Here is a 21911-nt window from a genome sequence, read left to right on the forward strand (position 1 = left end):
GTATTTCAACAATCATACATTTTCATTAGAAACACAAATGAAAGGTGGTTTTTTTTGTAGTTGCAGAGCCACATGAACCTGTTTAACTGTTTGGGCTGAGTTTTATCTTCACAATTTAGGGTCGTCTCTCTCTGCTAGATACAAATGGCTAGACAGGACATAACTAATTCACTACAGCTTCCACTGAAGCCTCTAGGCTATCATAATTTGTTATCATGAAATAAGTAGTTAACATCAGTTTACTCAGTGCAGTCTGAGGGGAAGCCTGGGAATTCCTAGAAATCAGTTCTGGAAATCATATGAAACACTCACAAGTAGCATTCTTATAAGCCAGCAAGGCATATAAGTAGTAGAATTATAGCTCATCCAATCAAAATAGAGCTTTGCTTTTTAAATACCTATGCATCTTCTATTTACCTTTATTTTTGTCTTGTGCACAAGATATGTGTGCTAGTTTGAAACCCAAACCACCACAACATGTGTCATCAAATCGGTTGACTGCAGTCCTCCTGAGCTCCTGCATGGTAGATCATGAAAAATACTCTAAGTAGCACAGACTTTTATTTATGTGAGTACCACACCAGTCCTTAGAATGAAGAGGTTTTCAAGGGAAAAAGGGACATGGTATTTAGATTCCTGGCAAATAAAATTCCTGTCCTGTGGCTCACAGGTGCTTTCAGTAGCCTTCCCTCTCTAGCTCTCAGTGCCTTTTGTTTTTAAATAGAAGTAGGCAACCTTAGCTGTCCCCCTGATGCCTTGTTTGTAAAATTAAGATCTGTAAAATATTATCCATATCATAAAATAAACACTCTAAAGAGTTTTTTCAGTGATTCCTATGTAACTTGAGACATGTGATTTAGTTAGACCTTACATGAAATACTGACTTATGATGTTCAGTGAATTAAGAAATAAGTCTTCTGTTTTCTGCAAGTTCATTCAGTTGGAAAGATAAACTATGAGTCTCACAAATTATTTCAGTACAAGTACTAACTTCATAAATACATCCAATAACTCTGAAACTGTCCCGTTTACCTAGGAGTTCTTTACAAAGCTTAATAATTACAGAAATGTAATTAGTAATAAAGGAGTACTCTAATGGAAACATTCAGAGCTTTATATTTACTTGTACACTGCAGCATGGTCTGTTATAGGGAGAGAACATTAAGTGACATATTTTCATGTGACTATACCTATATATAGTAATTCATTGTGTAGCTTCATATACATTCTTCTCCCAGGTAACCAGCAATAGAACAAGGGGACACGGTCTCAAGTTGTGCCAGGGTAGGTATAGGCTGGATATTAGGAAGAAGTTCTTCACAGAGAGAGTGATTGGCATTGGAATGGGCTGCCCAGGGAGGTGGTGGAGGCACCGTCCCTGGGGGTCTTCAAGAGAAGACTGGATGAGGCACTTAGTGCCATGGTCTAGTTGATTGGATAGGGCAGGGTGATAGGTTGGACTGGATGATCTTGGAGGTCTCTTCCAACCTGGTTGATTCTATGATTCTAAGAGTTAATATGGCAACATCCAGGCAACTGACTTATCTTTGTTTGCGTCCTTGTTTTTGTACGTCCCAGCAGAACAAATGGATAATATAATTCAATGCAGGTATTCTATTAATCACAATACAGTAAAAAAAGATAATTCTTTCTGCAAGGTTTGGTTCACAGAAACACAGATTTCATTTTTCTGAGAACCTGCTGAGGGCACCAATACACACTCCTGAAAAAAAAAAAAATTAGACAAATTTAATCACTTATTTATGTGATAAAAATGACACAGTGAACTTCATATTATATATCATACTTTTAATCTCCTTTTCAAAGCTTTGAAAATGCACCATACAATAAATTTGCTTGCAAAGTTATACAGGCAAATAATTCACACCAAATGTCTGAAGTGCGAGCTCGGTGCAGAACAGGCAGCCCTAATAATAAATTCTGGCTGAGAGGAAAAAGGGAAACCAATTGGTAAGTGGAGAAAGAAACTGCTGTGGCTGTGGGATACATCCTGGCTGCTACAGACAGGTGGTATTTGTTGGTTAAAAACGAGACTGTTACTGTTGAGTTGTGGAACAGGAAACTCAGCAATAGCAGCCTTGTAGTCAAATAGCGATTATGAGGTGTTACTTTATGTGTGTAGAAACAGCAGAAGGACACCTGGCTATGTTAAAAATATGTTAATGACACAACAGTAGCGTAAAAGCATACTTAGCTGGAAGCATGTTGCTGTTACTTTGTTATATATGTTATATATTCTCTAGAGAGAAGTTACACAAATCAGAAAGCTGTGAGCGGAAACTACAATGCACAGCAAATCTTTACAGAGATGCTCTGATGTCTTCAGGGTTGTTTGATTTTTCTAATAGAAGCAAGACTCCACATCCCAGATTCTTCCTTGCCCCTTGAAAGTAGCAACATTCATGCCTGGTGGCAGCTTTCAAATTATCTTGAAGTGCCCATTTTCCTAATGCTTCTTTTGTAGTGAAAAGATAGGAAGGCTATAAGGAGAGGAAAACTAAGACAAAAACATGTGAGAGGTTGACACAAAAAGAGGGTAAAAGGTGAGCATCAGCCTGGAAATAAAAGAGATTTCTGGGTCAGAAGTTCATTGACTCCAAGTTATAACAGGATCCAAATTTCTCAAGGACCATGGAGAAGAGTCTAATTCAGAATAATCTGTGCAGATAAACTACAAGTGGGGGAGTACCACTGGTAAAGTAAGAAGAGACAAAGTCCTTTAGACACTAAGCAGAAGAAATTTGGTTTTTAGAAACAACAAAGAAATACAGTGAAGAAGCACCACCTCCTTGACCTAATGGCTCATCAAATGTCTTCTATTTGGAAGCATTCCTGAAAAAGGAAATAGAAGTGAGAAAGTATTGCACAGCTGTTGGCAGCCTTGTATTATCTTCCCACAGCCACAACTTGCTCCTGACAAGGCAGCAATTCAATCCACATTAGCATCTTTTGACATTTTGATTTTTGTGTTCTTGCTCAATTTCTATTCAATCTAACCCGTTCCATTATTCACTTTTACAGTTGTGGGTTTTTTTCAACCTTTAAGTGAAATTTCCTACACTTCAGCTTGTGCTTGATGTCTTTTTCCATTTCTAGACATCCCTGAGAAGAGTCTGGCTTCATCTTCCTTATTCCACCACCTGTTAAATATTTATTAATATTGATAAGATCCACCTGAATATTCTCTTCCCCAGGCTAACCAGTCCCAGCCTCACCACATATATCAATTGCTCTAGTCCTTTAATCATCTTCATTGCCCTTTCCTGAGCTCTTCTCCACAAGTCCATGTTTTATACTGGGGGAGCCCAGAACTGGACACAGTGCTCCAGATGTGGCCTCATCAGTGCTAGTTAGAAGAGCATAATCACATCTCATCTCTCAACACGTAGGCCATACTCTTCCTAATGCATCCCAGAATGCTGTTGGCTTTCTGTGTGATGAGGGCCCATCAAATAAGTATGGAAAATAGATCTTTCATTATTCCAAGCCTGGATCTTGAAATGCACTATAGTTCACAAGTCAAGGCCTGTACAGCCAGAAGAATGTCTTAAGTCTTAGACGACTGCTTCTAGACAGCTTGAACTTTATTGTAGGATTGTTAGAGTGTTCCAGTCATGGCAGGCAGAAAGGGAAACAGGGCTTGAGAATGCGTTCTAGGATCTCACTTGGCTGGCTCCCCATGGCCAGTACTGCCAGAGCTACAGCTGATTATGCTGGTCACAAAAATCAGTGCATTCTACGTGTCTCACAGCTGGACCATCTTTTCAGACGTTTATAAGTTGGTCAAATTTTAAGATCTTACACTGATTTTTTTCCGTATTTGGGGTCTTTCTTCTGTCAGTATGCCTCAGCCAATGCCATTCAGTCACCTACACAGCTTAGGACTTACACACTGTTCTGCTGTTAGGACATATACATTGTTCTGCTGTTGTGAACATTCACGTATCCTTTTCTTCAAGTGCGTATGTTATGTTCATGGTCTCGAACAGAGACCTGAGATCTGAAAGGGTATCCTGTCTGAAAATCTACCCAGGTCTTTGGGATTTTGAGGGTACACACACAAAGGAGGTCTCTCTCTTAGAGGATGGAGCTCAAGTCTTTGGAGTCTATCCTACTGAGCCATCGGAAAAGAGCAAAGAACAGTGATACCTCTGAATTTCCAAGCACTGTTGTGGAATTTAATCATATGTGAATGCATCTTGATTTTACGGTGATGAGCACAGAATAAAGCTCTCAAGGATGTCATTAACCTCGTGGTCACAACAGAGCCTAAACAGACTGTATTAGATGTAAGAAAGACATCACAAAAGAGAAAACAAAGTTCGTTAGGGAGGCATAGTCCATTTATTCAATGCACTGGAGAAGCATCCTTATGAACACCAAAAAAAAAAGGAATTCAATCATTTGTGAGGTCAATAAACATACACAAGTTAGTCATAGATTATTTAAATCTAGTTATTTCCTAGATTTTGAGTCCCTGACCTTTTAATTTTAATGTTGTCTAGATACACGATTTATGACCATCAGTATTGGCCAGCTTTCCTTACTGCATGTGACTATTTCCTCCAGTTAAGAGGTATAAAAATGAACCTACTGGGTATCTCAGAAGGCTAGGGTGGAAGAGGATCTCTGGGGACAGTTCACTCCCAAATTCCCTGTGATCTTTTTACTTCACAGCAGGATGAGGATGGACTAGATCTCAGTACAGCCCAGCAATGTTATCCTCAGATGACCTTCTTGGCATGCTTCCAGCCCTCACTGGCTTGTCAGAACATCCAACAGCCTTCAAATTGTCATAATCCTCAGGAATGGTTATGTGTGAGAGCTACAGCATGAGGGCTAAACAAAAACCATTAAGTCCCTCTTAGATATATACATATACACATACACCCGTCCTTCTCCCTTACCACCTTAGCAGAGCTCTGAAAAGAGAAGTTAATACAAGGACCTTCATTTGCTCTCCTTGGTAATTTAGGCCCTCAAATTAGCAGTAGTTTGCTATTTGGCTACCTTTGCCAAAACAGTTTCTAACCAATGTAATGTAAAAGTTTGGGCAGTTTTGTTATGTTTGTGCCTTTCACAGAACCTATTACATATTCTAGGGTGAAGTCAGTTTGGAATAGGGGTACAGGTACTGCACATTTCTTTCTGTTGCAGCATGAGAAAGCAGAGTGCTGATTCAACACTGCTGTTGCTTAGGAGAGTTTTTAGCTAAGGGGTTTGAGTTGTAAGGAATGCACACAGTATAAGCACACACTGTCTCTGAGCCATTTTACTGCACTTTGGCAGAGGGACTGGTTTATTCTAGGGTTTCTCCTCTCTGGAAGAAATGAGGTTACAGTAGCCTCTGTTAAGAACATATTACAGAAATCCACACAGAATGTCTCGTTTAATATTTGCTAGCAAAGAAACCAAGGAAATATGCAAATTGTACAACTTTCATTTTTCAAGGCATTTTTGGGTTTGCCCTCAATAAGCCAAGAAATATTATGTCATCTTACAATGTTTGAAACTAAGCCATGGAAAGCAGATTAGGGCCACTGCCCAATTACAGCAGTGTATGTCTTGAAGTAAAAATACTTAAACAGATATTATAAAATACTTCATTTCCATTGTACAGCAGAAGCATATCAGCTGTACTTCAAATACTTCCTATCCATGCCAAAGGAGAACTGCGTCCAGTTCTGGGCCCCTCAGTTTGAGAGAGATGTTGAGGTGCTGGAACGTGTCCAGAGAAGGGCGACAAAGCTGGTGAGAGGCCTGGAACACAGCCCTGTGAGGAGAGGCTGAGGGAGCTGGGGGTGTTTAGCCTGGAGAAGAGGAGGCTCAGGGATGACCTCTTTGCTGCCTACAACTACCTGAAGGGAGGCTGTAGCCAGGTGGGGGGTGGTCTCTTCTCCCAGGCAAGCAGCAACAGAACAAGGGGACACAGTCTCAAGTTGTGCCGGGGGAAGTCTAGGCTGGATGTTAAGAGGAAGTTCTTGCCAGAGAGAGTGATTGGCATTGGAATGGGCTGCCCAGGGAGGTGATGAAGTCGCCGTCCCTGGAGGTGTTCAAGAGAAGATTGGATGAGGCACTTAGTGCCATGGTCTAGTTGACTGGATAGGGCTGGGTGGTGGATTGGCCTGAATGATCTTGGAGGTCTCTTCCAACCTGGTTGATTCTATGATTCTATGAAGATAAAATAATATTTAATGTCCTTTTCCTTTGAGTTTACCCTATGTGGATATGGAAAGAGTCTTTTAAGTAAGAAAAAAGGCACAAATTGTGATCACTTCACATTTTGTGTTTGCAGCTGCTGTTGTGAGCAGTATGGAAATCAAGTCCTGGCTCTTGATTTCTGGCCTAGTATAGGGCAAGAAGGAAAAGAGACAACATGATGCAGTGCTATGGTCACTTCCTACCAAAATGTTTTCAGACATTAGCTTATTGGTATTGCTCCTTACAAAGAAAATACTTGATGCCACACTGTGAACACCAATAACAAAGTGCACCTACACTGATGTTATAATAGAGCCTTGTTTTGGGGAGATGGTTGAGTTTCAGTACTAATGCTTCAGGCACATAGGAGTTCCAGACTCAGGCAGCAGGCAGGTGGCAGCTTTAGTGTAGGAACCTTAGTTACTTCTAGGGTAAATCTCTAATGTTTGGTCACTGGTGAGTCTGGAAGACTTAATAGAGAGATATATAGTGAGAAATATCCACCTTTACTGACTGTACTTTACTGGTGTAATGGCCTCAGTAGTGAAAAGCACTCCAGAAGGCTGCCAATCTTCCTTCCCAGAGCTACTTATGTTCACAAACCTGTTACGTGTTCCTAACTGACACAGGTACCCTATCTCTTATTTTGACTGCATAAGTTTACCCAATTAACAGCTGGATGGAGCACAGGAAGAAGAAAATCTTTAAAGCTTTTGTTTTGTACAGATTCTACTGAGAAGTAAGTGTGCAGTAGCAGCCTGGCAGGGGATCCACACCCCACATAGTGCCACAAAGCCAATAAAAAGTCCTCAGGACACAGAAGATTTGCCACTAACCCAAGGGCGGTTGGAGTAGGATGGAATATAAATGTTAGACATATGGAAGTGATGCAGTAGTGGCGCTGTAGATCCTGCAGATCCTGAGCATAGGACACAGAGATAGTATTGTTCATCACTGCCTTGCATGGTATTTTGGAGAAACTGGAATAGGATCTGTAATCTATCACCCTAAGGTTGCTGGGTACAACAAATATGAACATATTCACTTTGCAGGTATAAAAATTGCCAGCATTTTGGTACTATTAAAAAGCACTCTGAGAGGATTAAATTGCTTGATAGAAATTGTGCTGTTGCAAGGTTTTTTGTGCTTGGAACTGCTACAACATGAAATCAGATTAACTTATATTATGCTCTAATGTACTCTAATGGACTCTACATTTTCAATTATTGCAAAAGCACAGTTTGTGAAAATTATGCTCATTTTCTGACAGAATAACATTTGATGCCATAGGAAACACCTGAATTACAAGACAGTATACAAGAGAGAATTGAAAGTAATGTTTTTGTACTTCACTTGTCTTTCTTTGTGGTACTTAGGAGATTTATGAGCTTATGAGATTTGTGTCTTTTCTGATAATACTTTCCTTCTGTTTTCTTTCAATTTTTATTGTGTCTTGGTGTTAAAAATTCAGCTATTGCCTTTTGGTTCTGGCATTTTTGGTTGTCCAATTTTAGTTGTAAGTGAACCAAGTTACATCTCATGGTGCACAAAGTAGAATTTGTGTGAAATCTTAACAGATTTTAGTTTTCTCATAAATTAAATTAAAAAAGGAACTGAATGTGAGCAAGTGCAGAAATGTATCCAAGTGACTTTATCAGCCAAGTGACCTTAGTAATGCTTTGTAGAAAGATTGTTGTTGCTATTAAGTACTTTGTCCAGTTCTGGGCTCCTCAATTCAAGAGAGATGTTGAGATACGGAATGTGTCCAGAGAAGGGCAACGAAGATAGTGAGAGGTCTGGAACACAGCCCTGAGAGGAGAGGCTGAGGGAGCTGGGGGTGTGCAGCCTGGAGAAGAGGAGGCTCAGGGGTGACCTCATTGCTGTCTACAACTACCTGAAGGGAGGCTGTAGCCAGGTGGAGGTCGATTTCTTCTGCCAGGCAACCAGCAACAGAACAAGGGGACACAGTCTCAAGTTGTGGTGGGGGAGGTCTAGGCTGGATGTTAAGAGGAAGTTTTTGCCTTGGAGAGTGATTGGCATTGGAATGGGCTGCCCAGGGAGGTGGTGGAGTTGCTGTCCCTGGAGGTGTTCAAGAAAAGCCTGGACGAGGCACTTGTTACCATGGTCTGGTTGATTGGCTAGGGCTAGGTTACAGGTTGGACTTGATGATCTCAGAGGTCTCTTCCAACCTGGTTGATTCTATGATTCCATGATTTTTCTCAGTGTTTTTGCTGTGTAATATTCCACTGCAAGAAGCAGAACTGCTTCTACTGCCATGCAGTGAATACCTGCTACCTTCTCTGACATTGCCACAAAACCAGTTTGTAAAGTGAATTGCATTGACTGGTGTGCCTGGTCTGTGCTTTTATTCTTCACTCTATGAATATAATTAAATTTAGTTTTCCAGATAGTCGACAGAAGAATCAATACTTTTAAGTGAACTGTACAGTTATAGATCAAAACAGAAATGAAAAGCCTATCTGGCTGAGTAATGTGTTGAAAAGCTTATGGTGAGAATTCCAGAAATCCTTTTCAAAACAAAGCATCTGAAAATAACTTTCTTCATTTATGAAACTGGGCTCGTTCTATTTCTGATAAAAAGAGCAGATCTTAGACTGGAGAAGTTAGATAAAACTACATCAGGCATTGTTGGAAGACAGATACAAGTATCAGCTCAAAAGCTGCTGGACAGTGTCTTGCTGGAGGTAAGGAAGGATTTGGCTGTCAGCAGAAATGCTCTGACTTCTTAGTCGGAAAAAAGGCTAACCTTCTCTCCTGCCTCCAAAAGCAGGATTCCAATGCCTTTTAGTACAAGACCACTCTTATACAAATAACATAGAAACAAGGGAAAATAATCTGGATAAAATCTAGGAAATAATTGTCTGGTTTAAATATATGGGACAATGGAATTTTAGAATCATAGAATCATAAAATCAGTCAGGGTTGGAAGTGACCACAAGGATCATATAGTTCCAACACCCCTGCCATGGTTGACTCAGATTGTGTAAGGAGGAATCAGTGGTATTTTAACTTGATGTTTTTCATGTATCTGTTATATTGATTCTCCACACCAAATACTAGCTGAAGGGTCACACCAAATTTTGCTGTGGAAGACTATCAGCCACTGATTAATGTGCTGTAATCTGTAGTACCTGTACATTCTTCTTCCCTAGTTTTATGAAATTCTGTTGTGATGGTTTGGGTGTTACCCATGTCCTCCTTTGAAAATCACCCAGACTAGACTCAGCGTCTCTGGAAATTGAATGAAGCTTTATACTTAGAGCTTAGCAGAATATACAAGCAGATATTTACAGTATCACAGTATCACAGTATCATCAGGGTTGGAAGAGACCTCACAGATCATCAAGTCCAACCCTTTACCACAGAGCTCAAGGCTAGACCATGGCACCAAGTGCCACGTCCAACCTTGCCTTGAAGTGCCCCAGGGAAGGCGACTCCACCACATCCCCGGGCAGCCCAACAGTTATACACAGAAATATACAAGTTAAAAGGTAATATAGAAACACAACAGCCCTCCCCAGGAGGGGTCACAACTGCTCTTCCACCTTTCTACCACCCCTCTCCCTTACCCCAGATCTTGCCTTATGCCCAAGGAAGATTGGAGGGTCAGCCAGGGGGGTCAGTATGCAGGGGGATTAATCACAGAGACAGCAGGTTAGGTTAGAGAGAGATGCAGCCCAAAGCCCAGACAGAGAGCATCTGCCTTATCTATATTTACATTCTTACTCTTATACATCTCAGCAAGCCTATGAGCGAAGTAGACATCACCATTGCTTCCCTTTCACAGCCTGTAATCTAGTTCTTCTCACCAAAACATTCTAGCTAGCTTCAAACTAGCACAGCTGTAATTGCAATTTCTGAGCTTTCCCTGACTGATATAGTCATGTGCAAAAAACCAAACCAAACTAAAACAACCCTGAATTTATCACGACTTATAAGGTCACAATTTTACCATGTAAAACTATGTAAAAGATGATTCATACTCCAAGAAAGTTAAAGAATGTTGTTATAATTATTTGTCTCAGGCACAAGTTCACCAACTCTATATATTCAAGCAGTTCTCACTGTTCCATTTGCAGATAAAAATATGATCATATGATCCTTTCAAGATAAGCCACCGCTAATTTTAAACACTATCATTGGTCCTTTATTTTTCAAAACAGGATCTCATGGAATTTGACTGTGTTGAATGCAGCTCCCTGAGTTGTGAAATGCTCCCAAAAAAACTTTTTAAATGCCAAAGACATGGTGTTGTATGTCATTCATAGGATCATATAATCATAGAATCAACCAGGTTGGAAGAGACCTCCAAGATCAGCCAGTCCAACCTAGCACCCAGCCCTATCCAGTCAACTAGACCATGGCACTAAGTGCCTCAGCCAGGCTTTTCTTGTAGACCTCCATAGACGGTGACTCCACCACCTCCCTGGGCAGCCCATTCCAATGCCAATCACTCTCTCTGGGAAGAACTTCCTCCTAACATCCAGCCTATACTTCCCCCAGCACAACTTGAGACTGTGTCCCCTTGTTCTATTGCTGGTTGTCTGGGAGAAGAGACCACCCCCCACCTGGCTACAGCCTCCCTTCAGGTAGTTGTAGACAGCAATGAGGTCACCTCTGAGCCTCCTCTTCTCCAGGCTAATACAACATTTTTTCCTTTATGTTGTAAATTGATCCGCTTGCTCCGTGTGCATTTTGTGTTCCTGCAGCTGTCTGAATTCTGAAGTTACTTCAGCTAACAGCACAACCAAGTCTTTTGTCTACTGGTTCCTTTAAGATTCCTGCATTTAAATCCAACACATCATTCAGACTTCAAACCTGAGGGTTGTCTTAATCTCTTGAGATTAATTCTTTCCCTGAAAAGTTTAGATATTTTTTCCTGTTATCTTCACAAAGAGTTTGCAGCTTAAAATGTGCAAGATATAAATCATCACTGTTCCATACTCTTCCTCCAAACACGTCCACCAAAAGAAATCAAGGCATTCTTACCATTTGAAGCTCCAGAGCAGATGGAGTTTGGACATTCTGAGTCAGGGTCACAAGGTTTCATATTTCCCTTCGTTCAAGCCCTATAACACTTAGTAAGCATTAGTCGTATACCAGGCTTCTGCATGTTGTCCTTATCAGTGTGGCTGGAAGGAAAAGTAACTTTTTTTGGTAAAATGGAAAGGCTGAGCAGAGTTTTCAAATTGGCATGAAGTCAGCACCAGTCTCCTGAGGCCTTTAGTACAGCCTGGCTTCTGCTGGCCAGACTAGCAAATCATTCATGTTTGCTCTTGAACTTTGTTCTGCATATGGCAGAGTGAGCTGCTAAGAGCTGAAGAAATGGACCAACCACTGAAAACATTGGGTATTTAGTTAAGTGACTCTGCTGTGCAGTGTTGATTCTGCAACTTGGCAATGCTATCCACTGCTCACATTTGAGCAGGTATATGAGGCAGTATTTGAGTTTATAAGATTACATGTGAACACACATTTGTAGCTGTCAGGAGGAGAAGCTAAAATATTTTCTGTGAACTCCATTGCCAACTAAACAGAAACTGTAACTAAGCAACACAGAAACACCACTTCAGTTATTCATGACTCGGGATCACAATTTATCCAGTATCTGCCTGCCCCTTGCTCCACAACAAAAATATCTAGATTTACTTCATGGGTTTATTTCACTAATTTACAACATGTACTGTACCAGGTAACATATCTCCATGGCCAGAGAAGGGCAAGGAAGCCGGTGATGGATCTAACAATGGGTCTTATGAGAGTGGCTGAAGGAACTGGGGTTGCTTAGTCTGGAGAGCAGGAGGCTGAGTGGAGACCAGATAGCTCTCTACAACTGCAAAGAGGTTGTAATGAGTTGGGGCTGATCTCTTCTCCCAAGTAACTAGAGATAGGCACAAGAGCAAGTAGCTTCAACTTGTTCCAGGGGATTAGATATTAGGAAATGTTGCTTTGCTGAAAGGGTAGTCGTGCATTGGAAGAGGCTGCCCAGGGCAGGATTGGAGTCACTATCCCTGGAGGTGTTCAAAAAATGTGTGGACATGGAACTTCAGGACACAGTTTAGTGTGCATGGTGGTGTTGACAGCTGGGCTTGATAATCATAGAGGTTTTTTTCCCAACCTTAATGATTCTGTGATACTAGAAAAATTTCAGGGGCAATATGAAACTGAGTCATCTTTACCACAAAAAAATAGTAGATCAGTTTGATAATGCATCCAGGCACAACATCTTCAAAAACTTTACATAGTTTCATGTTATTATATGGACAACGAGGTAAGGAATAAAATAAATACATGCTTTTCAAATACAGTTTTTCTTTATAAAACTGAAAGTGGCTTTTTACTTAGAGAATTAGAGAAATACCTTTGTAGGCTATTGGAGACACAGACAGTGCTATTGTCTCAATAATACAGACTTATATTTGTGTCTATCACAGTGACCCATCACTTGAAACAGGTCATAAAGACTTATTCTCAATGATATAATAGCATTGGAATTGTGAACTTCTGATAGGACATCTAGGCTGAATGTTAGGAGGAAGTTCTTCCCAGAGAGAGTGATTTGCCATTGGAATGGGCTGCCCAGGGAGGTGGTGGAGTTGCTGTCCCTGGGGGTGTTCAGGAAAAGATTGGATGAGGCACTTAGTGCCATGGTCTAGTTAATTGGATAGGGCTGGGAGATAGAATCATAGAATCAGCCATGTTGGAAGACACTTCCAAGATCATCAAGTCCAACCTATCACCCAGCCCTATCTTGGAGGTGTCTTCCAACCTGATTGATTCTATGATTCTACTGGGATTTCAAGGCAATGTGTTATGTTAAATGTTTGTCCTGCTGCTTCTGCATCCATATTAAACCTGTTCCTTCTTCTCAGAATTCTGTCTTCTCTCTGGGTCTCAGTGGGTAAAGGAAGATAGCAGATTAATTATTCAGCTCCGTCTTGAGATAGGAATTTATCTGCAATGCTAGCGTATTTAGCATTATACAGGAAGCAAATGATATATCTACTGGTTTTTACATTGAGATGTGTAGATGTTTATTGAGAAATCAATTTTTTTCTACACCTCTCAAGTATAAAGGAATCTAGATCAACAATACATGCTCCGTGGGAATGTCACAATAATTATCTCATGAGTCATTCCACATGAAATTATGTTTCTATTCTCTGCATCGGTATTTCAGCTTCTATCTCTAGACAAGCGAGCAATGTACAGTGAAAAATACATTTCAAGCTACTACTCACCAGTGGGTGTATCATAAGCTCACAGCTCCACTGGGAAATTACTTCTGAGTCCAGAAGTTTAAGCAGAAAAGAAGTTGCCAACTTTGTGAGTTACTGCTTTGGAAGAGATGCTAAGTCCAAGTCAGAAATCATAGAATCAACCAGGGTGGAAGAGACCTCCAAGATCATCCAGTCCAACCTATCCCCCAGCCCTATTCAGTCAACTAGCCAACAGCACCAAGTGCCTCATCCAGTCTTTTCTTGCACAGTGACACCAACACCTCCCTGGGCAGCCCATTCCAATGGCAAATCACTCTCTCTGGGAACAACTTCCTCCTGACATCCAGCCTAGACCTGCACTGGCACAACTTGAGACTCTGTCCCCTTGTTCTGTTGCTGGTTGTCTGGGAGAAGAGACCTGCAGGGCTTTACCTGTTAGGTGTTTTCTGCAATGCCACTTTAAATCTAAAAGGAACAAAATGACACTAAAACCACAAAAGAGTTCTGTTTTGCTTTTTCACTGATATCAAATTAGCACTAGTGTGGAAAAATACATATATTCACATATGAAAATGTGCAATATACAACAACTACTTAATTGTGGAGGGGCTCCTATAGACATTTTTCATATTTGTCAAATGGAAAAAAGATTTTAAATTTAAAAAGAAATATGCCTGCATTTGTATGTCATCATCTTATTAAGACATGCTGAGCACTTTGGAAGCAATGACAATTTCTACTGCCCTCGTGAGCCAGGAGTGTGCCCAGGTGGCCAAGAGAACAAATGGCATCCTGGCCTGCATCAGGAATAGTGTGGCCAATAGGACAAGGGAGATTATTCTTCCCCTGTACTCAGCACTGGTCAGGCCACACCTTGAGTCCTGTGTCCAGTTCTGGGCTCTCAATTCAAGAGAGATGTTGAGATACTGGAACGTGTCCAGAGACGGCAAATGAAGCTGGTGAGTGGCCTGGAACACAGCCCTGTGAGGAGAGGCTGAGGGAGCTGGGGGTGTTTAGCCTGGAGAAGAGGAGGCTCAGGGGTGACCTCATTACTGTCTACAAGTACCTGAAGGGAGGCTGTAGCCAGGTGGGGGTTGGTCTCTTCTCCCAGGCAACCAGCAACAGAACAAGGGGACACAGTCTCAAGTTGTGCCGGGGGATGTATAGGCTGGATGTTAGGAGGAAGTTCTTGCCATAGAGAGTGATTGGCATTGGAATGAGCTGACCAGAGAGGTGGTGGAGTCACCATCCCTGGAGGTGTTCAAGAAAAGCCTGGATGGGTCACTTAATGCCATGGTCTGGTTGATTGGATAGGGCTAGGATGATCTTGGAGATCTCTTCCAACCTGGTTGATTCTGTGATTCTATGATTAGTATGTGTGAAGAATACTGCATCCTTATCCCCAGATTGTCAAGTTGCAGAATGATCATTCAAAAAATGTTGAAGTAAACCCATCATTTGCTGTTGTAATTACTTCTTGGACAAGTTATGGAGTTCACATTTTTATACTAACTTTTTATCACAAAGTTTATCAAAAACTAAAGCATTTTTTTCATTACATAAACTAAAAATATCTATCTTAGCCAGCTGAAGAACTTGGTTTATATTTTCCTATTTTGACATAGACATTAAAATGTACCATTTTCAGTTTCACTGGAAATAAATAAATTTTTCAGTTAAAAAAAAAAAACAAACCCCATCCTTTTTAACCAATGTTAGTAATTATTTTAAAGAGTTCCTGAAGAGACTGGATGATGGAATGAGACATATGAGCCATCTTGGGTCCTGAGAGCAACCTCACAACATTAGTGCTGACCTACATTTATTTGATTACCTGAGAGCCCCTGTGGCACCCAGCTATCCTGTTCTCTTTTGGATAATGCATGTTCCCCAGGCACAGTAATTAACCTTAGACAGCCTCTTGCCTTGTTATGTATTAATCACTTTTGTAAGAGCTACACTCATCACACCACTATGAGATTTCCCAGTTACAGAGGTTTTAATATTTGGGTGAGGACAACTCCTTCCTATGCTCTTTTTATCCATGTCTTTGTACCTTTGTAAGAAAGGTACCAAACATAATGGTTTCTGAAGTGTTCAGATCTGCTTTAACGAGCTGACATGCTCTTTGCTTCAACAAAAAGTTCTTCACAGAGAGAGTGATTTGCCATTGGAATGGGCTGCCCAGGGAGGTGCTGCAGTCACCATCCCTGGAGGTGTTCAAGAAAAGACTGCATGGGGCACTTAGTGCCATGGTCTGGTTGACTGCATGGGGCTGTGTGATAGGTTGGACTGGATGATCTTGGAGGTCTCTTCCAGCCTGCTTGATTCTGTGATTCTATGAAACTGAAAACACATTTACAGTTTGTGTATACCTGTCAGGTATAGACAGCAACATTTCACATGCACTGAGTCCCCATCGTCTGGGTTTGAGACCTGTTTGAACCACTTAGGCTCAGGGGTGATCTCACTGCTGTCTACAACTACCTGAAGGGAGGCTGTAGCCAGGTGGGGGTTGGTCTCTTCTGCCAGACAACCAACAACAGAACAAGGGGACACAGTCTCAAGTTGTGCTGAGGTAGGTATAGGCTGGATGTTAGGAGGAAGTTCTTGCCAGAGGGAGTGATTGGCATTGGAATGGGCTGCCCAGGGAGGTGGTGGAGTCGCTGTCCCTGGAGGTGTTCAAAAACAGACTGGCTGAGGCACTTAGTGCCATGGTCTAGTTGACTGAATAGGGCTGTGTGATAGGTTGGTCTGGCTGATCTTGGAGGTCTCTTCCAACCTCGTTGATTCTATGATTCTGTGATTCTTTTTGGTCCACATGCTAAGCGTTTTCTGTTTACACAAGTTAAATGTCTGGGAAGAAATATTGCTCAGGTCTCACACCGGAGCTGCATGAGGACATAATTATAATGCATACCTTGAGATCACATCCAGTATCCAGTGATAACAGCTGTTTATTCCTATATAAACCTGAAAGAGCCTAGATTGGAATGGGCAAAAGCAGTTTCTCATAGGACTTATGCTATATTCTTGAAGGATCTTTTAAAATAAACAGCAATAAAGTATAATGACACCAAGCTGTTTACAAGGTCTTGTGATGACAGGACAAGGGGTAATGGGTTTCAACTGGCAGAGAGGAGATTCATACTGGATATTAGGAAGAAGTTCTTTACAGTGAGGGTGGTGAAACACGGGAACAGGTTGTCCAGGGAGACTGTGGATGCTCCATCCCTGGAGAAGTTCAAGGCCAGATTGGATGAGGCCTTGAGTGACCTGTTCTATGGCAAGAGATTGCAAATGGACGATCTTTGAGGTCCCTTCCAGCCTAAACCATTCTATGATTATATGATTTTCAGAGAAAATTACAAACTAAAAATGTCTTCATAGCCTACATGCATATTTAAATACGTTTATAGATCCTTGCAAGTATGATAGATGGCAGTCCTCCCAGTGTTACAGCACCAGAACAAAGCCCACTACATTTATAACAGCCTCCCTAAAAGCTGTAGAGAATTTGCTTGGTGCCAGTCAAGCCATAAAGAACAGACCTCTATCATGTGTTGTGAGTTTCCTTTGGTCAGAGTACTTCCCATGCTCCTGTCTTCATACCCTGATCCTTTATTACCCCATCAGATACTTCTGTTGTGGACTTCCAGTTTGAAACTGTCATTTTGCCTATTTTCTCTCTTTCAGGATGTTGGGGTATCTATGTACCTGTGAGCATGGAAGAACTGTTACATCCTCTAGGATTTGTGAGCTTACAACATTGGGTAAGTGTCCTGAAACTGCCCCTCCCATCCATTTATCTTCCAGAGCAATGGTAAAATCCTGTGCATTAGGATATTTTGTTTATCAGAACAATATTCAGCCCTGACTGTGCTTACAAAGGGTTTCTGTAAGATGATGTTAAACGGTTTTAGGGAATTTCCCATGCATTTCTCTTCTTTGAAACACCCACAGAGCAGGAGGATAGTGGTTGTGTGTCATGAAGCTTCAGAAACCTTTTGTTTTTCATCTCAGTCCGTGGACCAAAAAGAGATGAGTCACTTTAAGTATCCTTCTTCCCATTGCTTTGTTTAGATTGCACCTGCCTCTTCCTGAACAGAAGAGATGAATCACATAAACTTGCTGATACGCAGATGGTACAATAAAGACCTAAAGCACTGCTCTCAGTTGCTGTGCTTTGCTACCTAAAGAGCTCTGAAGGGCTGCTTCATTTCTTTTGGGCAGGGCATCAAGATGAAAAGCAAAAAGTTTCGGGAGCTTAGTGCCAATGTCATGCTTTCATAAGAATAAATCAAAACTGTGACAGGTGTTCTGTAATAAGCACCTCTCCGTGCTTCAGTGTGTTAAATAAATATATGAACTAGACTCTGGTGAGAAAAGACAGTCTGATAGACAGTTGATCATCACTGTAAGTAGTAGAGTTCATTATGGAATTTAATTGATTTTAGGTTTGAAATTAACCTGAAAAATTAGAAACTGAATCCTTGTTTGTCCTATTACTCTGATTAACAGAACAGTGAAGCTGTTAGAAGTTGGTTGTGGTCAGTAGAATAATAGTCAGAAGCTATGAGTGTTTTGTGTATAAAATACACAGTCTCAAGTTGTGCCAGTGCAGGTCTAGGCTGGATGTTAGGAGGAAGTTTTTGCCAGAGAGAGAGATTGGCATTGGAATGGGCTGCTCAGGAAGGTGGTGGAGGTGCCGTCCCTGGAGGCATTCCAGCAAAGCCTGGATGAGGCACTTAATGCCCTGGTCTAGTTGATTGGATAGGGTTGAGTGAGAGGTTGGACTGACTGATCTTGGAGGTCTCTTCCAACCTGTCTGATTCTAGGATTCTAAAAGTGTTACTTCTTACACTACTTTCAAAATTCACGCTGACGTTTTTAATCAATACCAAACAGTATCCAAAGCAGCACCATTCTCTCCCACACTCTCTCAGCATTGTCTTGCCACTAGTGTCTTAAAGTGCTCTCCTCCTGCAGAGGATCTGGTCAGCAATAACAGCAGCTGCAGGAACAGTTCGTTCAGCATGCCAGACTGAAATTCATGTTTCAGGAATGTCTCCTAGGGGGGTTGAGCAATTCAGTCAGATTTGTAGTTAAAAGCCTTTCACTGTAACACAATTACCCTGCCGTGCAGAAAAGGAATGGTCGGCATTTGTTTGCTAAAAATGTGCCCTGCAAAAAGCACCCTTACGAAATCCTTCCTCAGGTGAGAATTGCACTGACAATGGGATTTACCTCTGCTAGAATTACAGGCTGCTGGATTGGGAACATGAAGAAAAATCCAGATTGAGCAACCACGTTTTATATGGGTTTCAACATGCATTTGCTCAAAAATAGTAGTTCTTTTTCTACCAGATATGTGGTAACTGTCACTGTACAACAGGACCCCAGCGGTGCCAGGAAGTTGTGGTTTAAGGGCTGTTTGGAAAACAACATATTCATTTTTTTCTCTTTCTGGCTGATTCTCATTATTATACAAAACACAGAATGTCCTGGCAAAGAATCTATCATCTTTATATTGATGATCAGGTGGGACACTCTTACTGACCAAGTTAAAAATCTAATTGGCCTCTAGCCAGCCAATTTGCAATTTCCATCACACATTGTGCAGTTCTGGCTTAGTCTGATTAATGGTCTGAAACAAGAGAGGAAACCACCACTGTCTGGCCTAACTGTCTCCTCTTGCAATAGGAGTACTGTGTATTCCTCTGCTTCATAATTCCCACAATCAAGTCCTAGCCATCAAGCCCACCAGGGAATAAAAGCAATGGTACCCACACTTGGCCCTCTTTAGATGAGCCTTTCTGCCTCCTAGTATGTGAAATGAAAGCTCACACAGAGGGAGTAGAGCAAAGGATTGAAGTACATATGCTAGTGAGAGTTGTGTGATTCAGAGTAAAGAGAAGAGAGCGAGGGCTCACGTGTATGTTTTAGAGACTATTTACAATAGAACCAAAGATTATGACAGTAATTAAAGCTTAGTGGGGACCTGGGGAGGAGATAGGACCAGACCACAGATGGAGCTAGTTAAGACACTTGTTTACCACTCAGCTGAGATAAAAACAGCAGGAAGAGAGGAGTGGTGGTGCACATAAAAAACTGAAGGGAATAAAACATGAGCTGTAGTAGAAGGGATGAAGGAAAGCTGTCTGGAGATTGACTCTCAAGACTTTGACTCAAAAGGATCAGGGTGCAGAAGTTGGTTTCTCATCTAAGGATACCACATAAACTAGCACTTGAACACCTTGTGCTTGTACTCATCAGCCAGCAGTATGACAGGGAAACTACCTAGGCTTATGCACAGGATACCTGGTTGATTCTGACAGATCAGTCATATCTGCACAGCCACTAAGATTTGTTTCTAATTTTTGGCCTGATGTTAAGTCCTCTCTCATGTACTTTGATCAGTGTGAAATGCAGAGATCTGTAACTCAACTGAAGCACTGTATGCTCTGTAGTGTCTGAAGAAGCAGTCTCATGACAGTATAATTTTCCTCCTTTTCACACCTTGTTTTGGAGTCCAGCACTGATAGGCTTTCAGAGGTAAGGGGCCTTGTCTTGTCCCTTACAGACAAGGTAGTCAATGCACAGAAAAGAGTCAATTCATAGACTTGTCTGACAAATCCAGAACATAGACATAGAAGGAAAGGATCTGTTATGGACAAAGAAAGAAGGCAGGACATCTAAAATAGAAGGAATGGAAATTGAATTTTCATTATCTGAAATCTGAGCTGGTGGTTCAGGTAATATTCACAGACATCATGCTCCTTTCTTCCAAGCTGCCACAAATGAATCATTGCATAGCTTAATTTTAATTACACTATTGAAACAAATGTCTTGTAGGTAAATTGAAGGGAAGCTTCAAATCGTAGTGCAAGCATGAGTAATCACTCCAAATGTACACATCAGACTCCAATGATTTGAAATGCACTGGGAAGAGGTGATTTTGGGAAACATCCATCTACATTTATTTAAGGGACAAGGAAGAGAACAAGTAGAAAAGAAAAAGTAAGAAGACATGAAATGTAGCCTGAAATAGCTCTAGGAGATGAGTTGTTAGAAAAACTTCTGTATGTTTTGTACATTTTAAACCTAGTGGTGCTACAGGCAAAAAAAATTGCTTCTTGTTCAGGTTGCCCTCTAAGCACAAAATCAGATCTTCATATAGTCTTCAATGCAGGTCTGTACAGAGATCCCTTGCTCTTATCATGAGCTTGTCTTCCAACAGGAACAGTCTGCAGTATCTCAAACTCTGAATAGCTACTTAGGCCAAGAAGAAATCACAGAAACAAATACCTTCTGTATCCTTCAAAATGAGTCATGTTGTTTAAAAGGTAAGAGGGATTTACTCATAATGGACAGCCAGTGATGGTTCAGCAGTTACATTTTCAACAGACTGTCAAACAAACTTCACTGAACTCTAAGAATGAATCTGTACTGATCTCATGGAAATATACAAAAGGAGTTGTTTTTACATGGCTAGAAGTGAAGGCATTGCTCAGAACCAGAAGTATAAAAGAGAGCCTGATGAGCAGCCAAATCTCCCAGCAGACAAGCCAAATAGATTTCTAATCCCTCTTGAAGTTGTCTTTGCATTCCTTCCTGGAAGAACATTTTCACAAGCAGTTTTCCATATTTCTTTTAAAGTAATGCACTCGCATCATATAGCTCCACGTCAGTACTACTAAATGGCAAAAACACATGGATACTCCATCCTCTGCTTCCAGAAATACTTGAAAATGCATCAGACTTCAAAAATGTTTGACATTGGAAAGTACCACCTAATTAGTTTGTCACAAATGAGTTCTGGTCTACCAGAGATTTTGCATGTAAAACTTTTTTAAGAACTCCTAAGGAGAATTAACATCATTCTTTGTAGCACCTACTGAAGGCTAGTCTCTGTATGGATATAAGATACATGGAAATCCCTACTATGCCAATCTAGTTCAAACAACTATGGTCTGTCTTTCTGGAATTCAGCTGATTTTAAAGAGCCCACACAGATATTAATGGCTATGTATCTAGGACAGAGTTCTGTGTGGCTACATGGAACTTTTTCCATAAACTTTAGAAAGGTCTGAGTAGGACCCAAGTGCCTGTGATGTGGTTCTCTTTGAGGATGAACGAACCTTTGAGCCATCAAAGATCAGCAGTGATCTCATTGCTTCCTGCAACTACCTAAAGGGAGGCTGTAGCCAGGTGGGGGTTGGTCTCTTCTGCCAGACAACCAGCAACAGAACAAGGGGACACAGTCTGAAGTTGTGGTGGGGGAGGTCTAGGCTGGATGTTAGGAGGAAGTTCTTGCCAGAGAGAGATGTGCCATTCAGATGATTTTTGTATTTGTTTTTAAAGAAAATCCCCACAAACATAAGAATGGATCACAGTGATTTGCCATTGGAATGGGCTGCCCAGGGAGGTGTTGGAGTCACTGTCCCT

At 41.2% G+C, this 21911-nt stretch overlaps 1 long non-coding RNA gene across 1 annotated transcript in view; it reads left to right on the top strand.

Moving 5' to 3' along the window:
• Window positions 1-17189: 17189 nt before the first annotated feature.
• Window positions 17190-21911, top strand: part of LOC135188149 (uncharacterized) — a 45955-nt gene continuing 41233 nt past the window's right edge. Inside the window, exon 1 of the long non-coding RNA XR_010307579.1 lies at window positions 17190-17236. This is a non-coding gene — a long non-coding RNA (uncharacterized LOC135188149). The remainder of the gene's footprint in view (window positions 17237-21911) is intronic.

Source organism: Pogoniulus pusillus, chromosome 2 (assembly GCF_015220805.1).
Source record: "Pogoniulus pusillus isolate bPogPus1 chromosome 2, bPogPus1.pri, whole genome shotgun sequence".
NCBI classification, from domain to species: Eukaryota; Metazoa; Chordata; class Aves; order Piciformes; family Lybiidae; genus Pogoniulus; species Pogoniulus pusillus.